A 10,762-nucleotide genomic window follows, 5' to 3' on the forward strand; every position below is an offset into this window, starting at 1 on the left:
CAACCCAAAAAAACCCAGAATGTTTCCTAAGGCTTTTATTTTTAAATACAGTTGGGAGGATTCCCTGCCACCCCTTCTACACAAAGCTTTTCAAGTGCTTTTGCTTCAAGCTGATCCTCATAATTAGAAGAGCTGATTAAAAAAATAAAAAAAACAGCCTTCATTAATGGGATCTGTGCATATTAGAGTTCATTAAAATGTAATTCCCAGAAAACAGGACATTTTAATCCATCCATACTTGGGAAAAGAGCGAGATTTTTTTTTTCGCCTTGCATGTATCTGTAGGCCATATGCGTTAATTACAATTTACTTGTATAAATGAGAAAATTACACATCAGCAAGTGGTTAACTAGTTATTAACTCAATTACTCTTCAGAGATCAAGGAGAAATACCCCCAGCTCAGGTGTCCATTCTCACTTGTATGTCAGTGCCTTCTACATTCTTCAATATAAGGCAAAGGAATCAAAACCTTATTACAAACCCCATTTAAGCACACAGAACTGTACCTTACACCTTCCAAGTTACTGTTCTGTTTTAGAGGATGTTTCTTGACTAATTGCAAAAGAAAGTATCAAGTCAGACCCAGCAATTGCCCTTAGTTTCCACCTGCAGAGTGATAACAGCAATAGCAATCTTGCTCTTTAAGATACACCAATTAAAATCACGACATAAGCACTACATGCAGCTTCTTAAGAGTCTTTTCTATGTAGTTATCAGTCCCATCATACCCATGAATCAACCCTACCTAAACAGCACCAGAACTATCCTAAATTATCTGTAGATAAGGAACATCAGTGCATAAAGTTGCTGTTATAAGGTGGGTCCTCTTATTATCTGTGTTCCTCCTGAGTAGATTGTGGCACTGCAAGAACAAATAAAAATACCTGGATTTAGTGAGACACACAGCCTTTTGGTTAACCTTTGACACTCAGTGCCATTGTCCAAGAGGTAATTACTCAACCTTTTGTTGGTTCCCATCCACATAAACCCTCAGACCAGCAGGAGATCATTTTAGCAAGGGAAAGAATCCAACTTCCATTGTAAATAAATCCCAGAGACGAATGGGCAGCTTCCATCTCTGCACACAGAGTGAATTTTGCTGCATTCCTGAGACAAAAAGCAGGAGAAACAGATCAATAATTTGGCTGAAGAGATGAGCTCCTAAAGAAAATTACTCTAGGAATATCAATTGCATCTTATTAGGGGAAGAACTGAAATGAAACACTGTTCCATACATGTCCCACATCTACCCTATACTGGTATGAGTCACTACATATAGCAGAATATCAGCATATGGAGCAGAAGATGGTGCAGAATTAGACTGATCTTCCACCAGGGCAAGAAGATCCCTTGGAGTAGCATCATTTCCCACCACTTTGTTGCCTGTTCAGCGTATCAGCAGCATCACTTGATTAAAAACATTTGAAATGTCACCCAGCTTTGTAGAGAAGCAGGCTGAACGTCTTTATACATGAAGCTGCTGCCTTTTTTCTTTTCAAGGTGCATGCAGCGATGTTTTTCACAAATGCTGTATCCTCTAACTGCTACGTAATGAACTGTTGATAGATGACAGCAATCGTGACTGACTGCTATTATTTCTTATTCTGAGTGGCAGATTGAATAGCATGAATTCATTTCAGACAGAATGAATACCTTCAAAGTGCCTTTCATAAACAGGAGCCTTCAAAGCAGGGTTACCATTTCCAACAAAGATCCAATATTGCTCCAATTTACTTTCCAGATGGAGGGCCAAGCCCATCCTCATTTCAAGCCTTTTGAAGTCAAACACCAGACTTCGGTTTGCAAGTTTTTATGTAAAGGATGTGGCTTAAAAAACAATTGTTACTGTACCTACCAATCATACTGCACTGTTAAGTGAGCAGACTGCTGCCCACTGGGGTCACCCAGCACAGGAAGACTGAACCCATCACCCCACCACACCTCTCTTCTGCTGGAATCCATTGAAGGCAACAAGACCTTCACCATTCGCTGGAGGTTGGGTGAGATTTCCTGGTAGAACTGACAGTATTTGTTATAAGGCAGTATGGAACCTTGTCTGGGTCATAGGACACGTTAAAATACTTTCTCTACTTTGTAGAAGTTAACATCTATTTCTACACGGTGTGTTAATCTAGCAGTAGAAAGCAATTATAACCAACCAGCCCAATTATAACCAACCACGAGCTATAGGTCAGCAGTAGCAGTGTATTCCTGCCACTTTCTCCAAGACAGATATTATAGTTTACATGCTCTCCAACTGCAACTTCATCTCATGAGGGGATTTCGGATTATGCAGTATGCACTGAGAACCTCTGAGAATGGATCTGAAATAATCTGCCTCTACAAGCCAAACTGCAACAGCAGAACGCAAAGCAAACGCTTGCTAATACTTTTAACACATCTGGACACTAAAAACAGTGAGACCAACACAAGGAAAAAGGGTTTTGTTCTCATGGTAATACCAAGCTTAGTGATGTACACAGAATACAGATCCTTTCCTTCCTATCCTGCTGAAGGCCAATGTAAATAAGTAACCAACAGCAACAACGAAAGCCCAGGAAAGGAAGCTGCAATGCCTGATTTGGGGTCAGAACTCAGAATCAGACTGCTACTACAGCCATCCAACATGGATTTCTTCGAGGAAAATGAAAATAGATTTATTAGAATTGTAATATATGCAGTTTTATTCTAGACAACTGGATCTTACTCTGGACAGGGCTGGTATGCTACTTCCATGTGGAGCAAATGCAAGTGAAATGAGTATATTTGTATTCAACAGTTCAATGTATCCTGACCTACAGGACAAGATACATTTTCCCCATATTCCACCTGCGTTGCTGAGCAATACATTATGGAATGCTGCACAAGGCTGAAGAAATTTCGATTTTATCTTCACATCAGTGAAGGCCAAGCGTGTAACAGCTGCATACAAGCTGGGAGAAACAGTCACTTTCATACATCTGATCTGTATCGTGGGCACAAGGAACAGCTTCTAGCTGCAGCACTGACATCCTACAAGGCTGTGGTTCCAACGTGGAGATGCACCCATAGCCCTCCCATCCCAAAGGAGGACAGCAGTGCGCAGAGCACAGCTGCTCCATCATTCCGCCCCTTCCCTGCAGCACAAAGAAAGGGGCTGGGATAATTTCACAAGGCAGATAAAAGTCTCACACCCAGTGGTATGCATGAAATCCGGGCCAGTAATGTTATCATAAGGTTTTCATATCAAAAAAAAATTGAGGTCTTACTCTTACACTTAACCATGCAGATGTGGAACAGGTTGCCCAAGGAGGCTGTGGATGCCCCATCCCTGGAGGTATTTAAGCCATACTGGATGTGGCTCTGGGCAGCCTGGTTTGCTGGTTGGTGACCCTGCACATAGCAGGGGGTTGGAACTGGATGAGCATTGTGCTCCTTCTCAACCCAGGCCATTCTATGACATTTAGCTATCAGTTCACCACAGCCTTCGGCCACCACAGATAAATCTCCAAGGGAATCAGGGGGCTCATCCTGCAACTCACATCTCATTAAGACAGCCCAGATCATCCTCTTGGGTGCCCAATCCCTTCTGGCAGCAGCACTGTGCAGGCTCAGAGCAGCAGGCTGCAGCTGAAGCATGCGTTGGGGTGCTCCCTCAGCCTGCTGTGTTTGGAGAGCTGATCCACATCTTTATTACATGAGCTGCCTGTTCAGATTTGGTTGCTTCCCACTCCTCTCCTACAGTTACTTTTTGAAATCATCTTCCAACCGAGCAGTGAATCACATACACCCCACTGAGGACCAGGAAATTCACCTCCCACTGCGTATATTGAATCCCAAATGATAGAAATAAATAAATAAGCCCTCAAGTTTCCCTCTGAACTGCAGAGTAAATACTTCTAAAGAGTGGAGCAAGTGGTTTGAAGAGCTTGTTTCACTTGTTCCATGCAAATATCAAGATTAACAAAGAGATTAATTATTTCCCATTTTTCTTCTTACAAAGGATGCAGGCAGATTTAGAATAACAAAAATAAACCCCCTGGATAAATATTCATCACAGTGCTGAACAGTACAAAAGCAAGTCATTTTTTATGTAGAAGGGGGGGAGAAAACAAACTGTCAGGAGTGCTCCAGAAGCATAAATCCATATTAAGTGAGGACTCTCAGAGGATGCACTCAGTCTGGAAGGAGGGCTGGGGGCTCGGAAGGGCTGTGCAGCATCTCAGGATCTCAAGGAATTAAGTGAGAGAGCTCAAAATCAAAACTGGATTTGGATCACATCAAGACTTGTATTTGTTCCTATTCATCTTTTCATTCTGTGAGAGCTATAATCACGGGTTCAAGACTCCTAACAGCTTCAAAGCTTGGAAGGATTTTGCTTTGAGGTCCTGTGCTAAGTTCTGTTTGTTGTGAGATGAATGAGCACGTCGTGCAGGAACAGAAGACAAGCTGAAAAGAGACGCAGCACCAAATCTGCACTCGCTTTTACACCCATGGGTGATAAATACAGACCCACCTTCTGAAAGGCACGCAGCACCAAAGACCAAATGCTGCCGGAGAAATGAACTGGCACTGCATTCTGCAGATGGTTTTGGGCTGAGGTGGAGAACTCTGTATCCGTTTTGCTTGAAGCTCTCACTGCACATCAGAAAGGCAACAAAACCACACTGAGAGGTGCTCTGCCCATACAGTAACAGCAGCACCAGTTCTGGCCAGCCTGAGCAGAATTTCCAAGCTTTGCAAAACTAAACCCCTGGCAACAAAATGCGTTATTTAAAATTACCATTATACTTAATATCCTGATCATTAAAGGCACTGAATCATAATTTCAGCACGCTGATGGTCTGTGAGGCAGCGTTGTGTGGGTGGCTGAAGTAACTCAGTTCAGATTAAAAAGAACTAACAGGTTATCCACAGTCATTAGATGACTCTTCAAGACCAGTTTAGGAAGCTGCTTATTTGGGAAAAGGAACAAAACTCCACAGCTTCAAGTCCCAACAACTGCTGAAAAAAACATTCTTGCTGGAGTGAGTCTGGAATGTATAGATAGATACATATATATATATATATATATATATATATATATATGATTTATAAGGCTGGATGTGGCTCTGGGCAGCCTGGTTTAGTGGTTGGCAACCCTGCACATAGCAGGGGGTTGAAACAAGAGGATTATTGTGGTCCTTTTCAACCCAGGTTCTTCTATGAAGATGGAGTGAAGAGAAAGCTGCTCCCTAATAGCCAGGCTGAGAGCTCTGACTATGAAACTTTCAGTTACAAAGGATTTCTGACACCTGAGTGAAGATCTGTGCTATCAGAATGAGGCAATGAGATTTATAAATGCACACACGTGTACACTCTGATTTGTTGTTTTCAGCTCAGCATCTATTAAAAATACACTCAATTTCTAAAAGATTTATGTGGAAGTGCTTTTTGTTTCACCTTTCAGTGGTAATTAGAAGAAAAAAAAATCAAGAAAAATCAAGGCAGACCTTTAGTGACATTTTGACTTTTTTGGAGCAATTTAAGGTAACATTTTATATATTGGATGCAACAGAGACAGAACTTAATGTGTATAATTACACAGTTTGCAAATGTGACAGCTCTGATGTTGCTGCAGTACAAGTCCATGCAGTTAAATTAGAATCATAATGACAGTAATTACACTAATTAGCCTTTTTTTCTAGTTTGTTACCAGCAAAGTTTTGCATGTTTGCGTAACAGCTACTTCAGCTTCCCCCTGAAAATCCACCATAACCAATTCACTAAATAGCTGATTTATCACAGCCGTGTAATACACAAGGAACATTCAGAGATGAAAAGGCAGATGCTAAAAGGGTAAGACTTAAAATCCATACAATGTTTTTCATACATTATTCACACGTGCAGTCTACAGCTGTAAGGCTTAGAAGTTTAGACAGGCATAGGGCGAAATATTTAATGCAATCCACAGGCAGCAGCACAACTGACATGTGGGAGTACACAGAGCAGCCTCTTGTTGTGTGTAAGTGACGTGGAACAGCAAGGCTCCCAGTTCCCCAGCACCCAAACAAGGCTTTGAGCAGCGCCTGTTAACCAAAGTGCTTTCAAACCACTCTCCAGATGTGAAAAGCTGAACACTGAATGGCTGCAAAGACCTCAGAGCCAGGCTCTGAACACAGCTGAATCCCACGTGCACAGTGCACTTGATACACCCGAGAGGATGCCCTTGGTGTTAACTGAATATTAAGCACACAAATAGGGTGCCAAGACCACCTTCTCCTTCAAATGAATACAGTTCCCCTCCCAAGAATATATTAAGGTGATTATTATAGTTCTAAGTGTCCCCAGAAGGAAATATTTGTATATAATAGACTGCACAGAGACAGGACCAGCAGTCACATCACGCTGACTACCAGGCAATGCTCTCTACAGTCTGATTTTGGGGTGGTCCTGCACAGGGCCAGGAGTTGGGACTCAATGATCCTTACGGGTCCCTTCTCTCATTCTAACAATCATTTGGTGTCAACTACATCAGAATCCGTCCCTCTCAACGTGAGGGTGAGAGCAATACAGCATTTAGCTGGGTTAAAGCACAATGAGAGAAAGACCAGAAAGCGTGGGTCTGTTGGGTATTGGTTATTCTATTATACACCAAATTACACCACTGTACTCCACACTGCATTTCAGGAAAGTCTATGAATACAGCACATTTATGATGAACAGTTGCTCTACGCTCTATCTTTTTGATAACTCTATTACTTGAGTTCAAAGAAGGTTTATGGACTAAAAAGCCTCAGGTACAGCCATGAATGTTTGATGCCTTCGCATATACTATTATTGGTGTGAAGTCACTCCCTGTTGGAATTATTGCACTCTGACAGTCTGTGGTCATTACAGGCCAATGGGAGAAGGACGACTATTAGAAATTATACACTTCCTATATTACAGGATTATTTTTGCATTGAAAAATGGTACTAAGTCATTCAAAGAGCCTTTGAAAACAAACAGAACTGTAGGCAACCAGCATCTGCACAACACCAAAGACCCAGCATGGTAACATGAGGAGCCTGCAGTCTTTTTTTTTTTTTTTTGCAATCTCTTTTGAATGACTGAAGAAGAGAAGAATCCCAAAACCACATGGGTTTATTTTCTGTTGAACACACCAAGAGATTCACCATCAGTGCCTTTGTCACACTGAACCAAGTACTGTCTCCTCTGAAACCACCAACATCCCATCCCAGGATCCGTAGACAATTCATTTTCTATTCCAGATACACCATTCAGTGAGGAAGCAATTTAATGAACGAGAAGGAATTTAATCAAGCTATAGCAGTCAATTCCATTCCAAAGTCCTGGAAAAGCAAATCAAAATCCTTCTTGGAAATTTTACATGCAAGTTTGGCCCATCTTATTACAGCAAATCTCAGTAGGGAAGCTATTCAAACAGCTCCCAATTGGTGTTCCATACAGATATCAACTCCCCTGAGGTCTCAGTTGTTTTACACTGTTACGAGCACCAGCAGTGAATTCTGACTTCAGATTGATATCTTACCTGATATCTTATCAACAGGGATTTGATTTGGGCCGACCTCTGCCGACCATCTTTGTATTTGGACAACCAAATTCAGCTGTACTGACACCACTCTCAGCACCATGGGGTCATAAAGTTCAGCAGATTAGCGGACCCAAAGCACAACAAAGAGCACATAGCAAAACAATACCAAGAGCTGAGGAACTTTTGAAAGCCTGTAGTTCCAAAACCACAGCAGTTTGGACACCTGCAGTTCCCCATACACACATTCACACCTTTGCTTTACTTCATTTCCTTTACGTTTCTGTTCCGGCCATTGCTTGTACGTTCACAAATAAAAAATAAATCTGCTATGTTGCTTTGGCTTTATATTGTGGAGGTGAATTGCAGTGAAGCAGTTGTGCCGATTAACATAGAAACCAGCCTCATCACAGCTTGAGCACCACACAACTGAGCTCTTTCTGCATCCTCCCAACCCTCAGGTTGCAGCAGACCCACCCACAGAGCACTGACACACATGCAGACACAGCAGCATACAGAAGCTTAAGTATGAAGATCTATTTCAAAGCTCTCAGTTCTTCAAAACGGGGGGGGGGAGGGGAAGCAAAATAGGAGATGGCATTTCTGGGTGGGGAATCAGACAAGTAGTTGGCTGCCTTCCTATTTATTTTGTATATTGTCTCAAGGAGCAATAAGAACCCATCTCAGAATGCTCCTCAGAAAGCAAAACCAAACTTGATGCTCTTTGTGTGCTCACAGTGTCACAAATTAAGATGAGAGTCTGGAAATAAGTTATCAGACCTTAAGAGAAAGGCTCCACATTGACTACATCTAAAATTCATTGGGATGAATGGGAGGGAAAGAAAACACGTTCACACCCACAGAAATCACCTTTAGAAATGCTGAGTGATCAGCCTGCAGTCCAACCCTCCGCCGAGCAGGAATTTTTACTAAAAACAATAGAAAGGAAGAAAAAAAGCTCCCATAAGAATTCAATTTGAGGCCTTTCCATAAGAGCTTTATTGCCCCCTGTGTGCATCACCCAGCTCTCCCACTGTTTGTGCATCCTGCAAAGTTCCCACTCAGCCCCACAGAGCTCCAACAGCCCAATTATAACCAAGCAACCCACAGGATATTTTTTATTGCAACATTACCTTTAAAACGCTTCAGTCATTTTTTGTCATTATTTGTCATGGCAACAACAGTTGAGGCTTTTCTTCCCTGGTCCTCCCATTAGTTTCACTCTAAGCTCTTCTCATTCTGCTCTTTGAATGAGAAGAATATTGATTTGCTGTCCTATTGGCATCTGGGGAAGGGCCTCAGCTCCCTTCTTGTCTTCCTACCATTCACTTTCAGCCAGATGCCAGCAGGATTTCCTCCCTACCAAACACAGGAGCTAACAGGAACTGCACAGGGAATGAGCCAACATGTGGGGCAGGATAACGCACCATGGGATGGCAAGCAATGGGAGCAAACACCCTTCCCTCTTCCCACTCACTGCCCCAGGAATTTCAGCTGTGGCTCAGCTCCCATCCTCAGCCCCTCACCAGTAGGATTACTTCTCTTTCCATTCCTTACCATGGGCATGCCTCAAGGAGGATTTTCCCTTTACGATCTCAGAATTAAATCACACTGTATGGCTCAAGGGCAATTCGAATAACTTTTAGTAGCATCTCTTTATCTTCATCTTTATTCCAGCATATGAAAAGTTACCATAGCACTTCATCTACACAGATCACCTTTTTTATACTTAATGCTTTAATATCCAAGCAGCGTGGCATCGTTACAAGCCACCTCATATAGAGGCCTAAAATGTTTCCTAGGCTTCATACAAATATTTCCTCAGTCATGGCTTTTAATCTTAAGCAATTCTAAGGAATTTAATCAGATCAAAACAACCAGGATTATCTAAATGTTCAGGGTGGGAAGAAACCTAACAGAGCAGCTCTGAACACTGCATCCAACACAAGTTATTAAAACAGACGCCACAAAAACACAAATCACGCCGGTCACTTCTACACGAATAACACCCCAGCAAGCTCATTCCCATAAGAATGAAAGCCGCAGGTAGGGATACAGCAACAACCGAACGTATCTGCCTGTTGCATCGGTGCAGAATCAGCACGAGAGAAAGGCGCTGTACGGACCGCGCGCCGCTGAGCGCTGCAATGCGAGCAACGGAACAACGCCCCCTCCCGGCAGCACCGAATCATTGCAACCCGGAGGAGGGCGCGGAGCTACGTTGTAAGCGCTGACCCCCAACCGCCCAACTCCGCCTCTTTGGGGGTCCTCGAAGCACTCACAGCTCGGCATCGCTTGCAAAGTCTTTTTCTCTGTTATCTACCGGAGTGTTATTGCTCTATTAAAGCTTTCGCGCGTGCGATTCAGGGTTTATTTCTGACGTTAACAACAGTTTCTCCACCCCAGAACTGCTTTAACGCACTTTTGCCACTCTGCTAATTGCTTTAAAGGCTCCATTCGGAACCTCTTAACTGCTCAGATCGCACAGCAAAAACCCCCAACGCCACCCTCGTCTCCTCACTCTCCAATACACACCCGCACTGCCTGACAAGCAAAGTTTTCACGACGCGAAGTTCTCGACCCTCAAACACCACTGAAAAGACCCCCACGCTCAGCAGTATTCAGCAAATCCACTTAAAAAAGATGAGCACTAAACGCGCTTTTAAACAAAAGCCGCTTACCTGCGGTCCGCAGCACTCCGCGAGCTCCCGCAACGCCGCGCATCTCTGAAGGCTACCGGGGGGCGTCAGTGAGAATTCACGGCCTTTAATGGTCGTCAGCGGTCATTAACGGTCATTAATGGCCGCACCTGCGGTGCGAGCGCAGCTGTGGGGGGCGGGGGCTGCGGGAGAGGCTCAGGTGGAGCTCGGCTGGCTCAGATGTGGGGCACGCAGTCAGTGGTGGGGGTTGGAGGTGGGCGTTCGTTACAGACCCCCCCCTATCTCTAAGGGTTCACTGCTGAAACAGGTGAGACCATAATAAGCCACAGGTGGGGCTGATAACGCACTGAGCATCGGTTCCTTATGGCTAATGCAGGAGCAAACTGCTCTTTACCCCTGCTGTCACGTTCTGCTATGGGCTGTGCTGGCAGCTGTGGCTTTCAGTGCTCTTAGTACTATCTCTGGCTGTGGTGCCCCTTCTCTCAGCCCTCTCCCTTGCCAGCACTTGGCTTTGCTCTTAGCTTCACGCCCCATCTCTAAGGATGTATTCAAGGCCAGGCTGGATGTGGCTCCGGGCAGCCTGGTCTG

General features: G+C 43.7%; 1 long non-coding RNA gene across 3 annotated transcripts; it reads right to left on the reverse strand.

The window, feature by feature from the left end:
* Nucleotides 1-31: 31 nt before the first annotated feature.
* Nucleotides 32-10,459, reverse strand: LOC104914234. Of its 3 annotated transcripts, XR_002121447.1 has the most exons (5): nucleotides 10,196-10,459; nucleotides 8,385-8,443; nucleotides 4,497-4,618; nucleotides 963-1,108; nucleotides 32-863 (listed from the first exon to the last, which is right to left on the reverse strand). It is a non-coding gene; the product is annotated as an uncharacterized LOC104914234 (long non-coding RNA). The 3 variants fall into 3 exon arrangements; XR_795896.2 differs by lacking the exon at nucleotides 8,385-8,443 and having other exon boundaries at nucleotides 10,196-10,445; XR_795897.2 differs by lacking the exons at nucleotides 4,497-4,618; nucleotides 8,385-8,443 and having other exon boundaries at nucleotides 10,196-10,422.
* Between the last annotated feature and the right edge of the window lie 303 nt (nucleotides 10,460-10,762).

This window comes from Meleagris gallopavo, chromosome 24 (genome assembly GCF_000146605.3).
Source record: "Meleagris gallopavo isolate NT-WF06-2002-E0010 breed Aviagen turkey brand Nicholas breeding stock chromosome 24, Turkey_5.1, whole genome shotgun sequence".
NCBI classification, from domain to species: domain Eukaryota; kingdom Metazoa; phylum Chordata; class Aves; order Galliformes; family Phasianidae; genus Meleagris; species Meleagris gallopavo.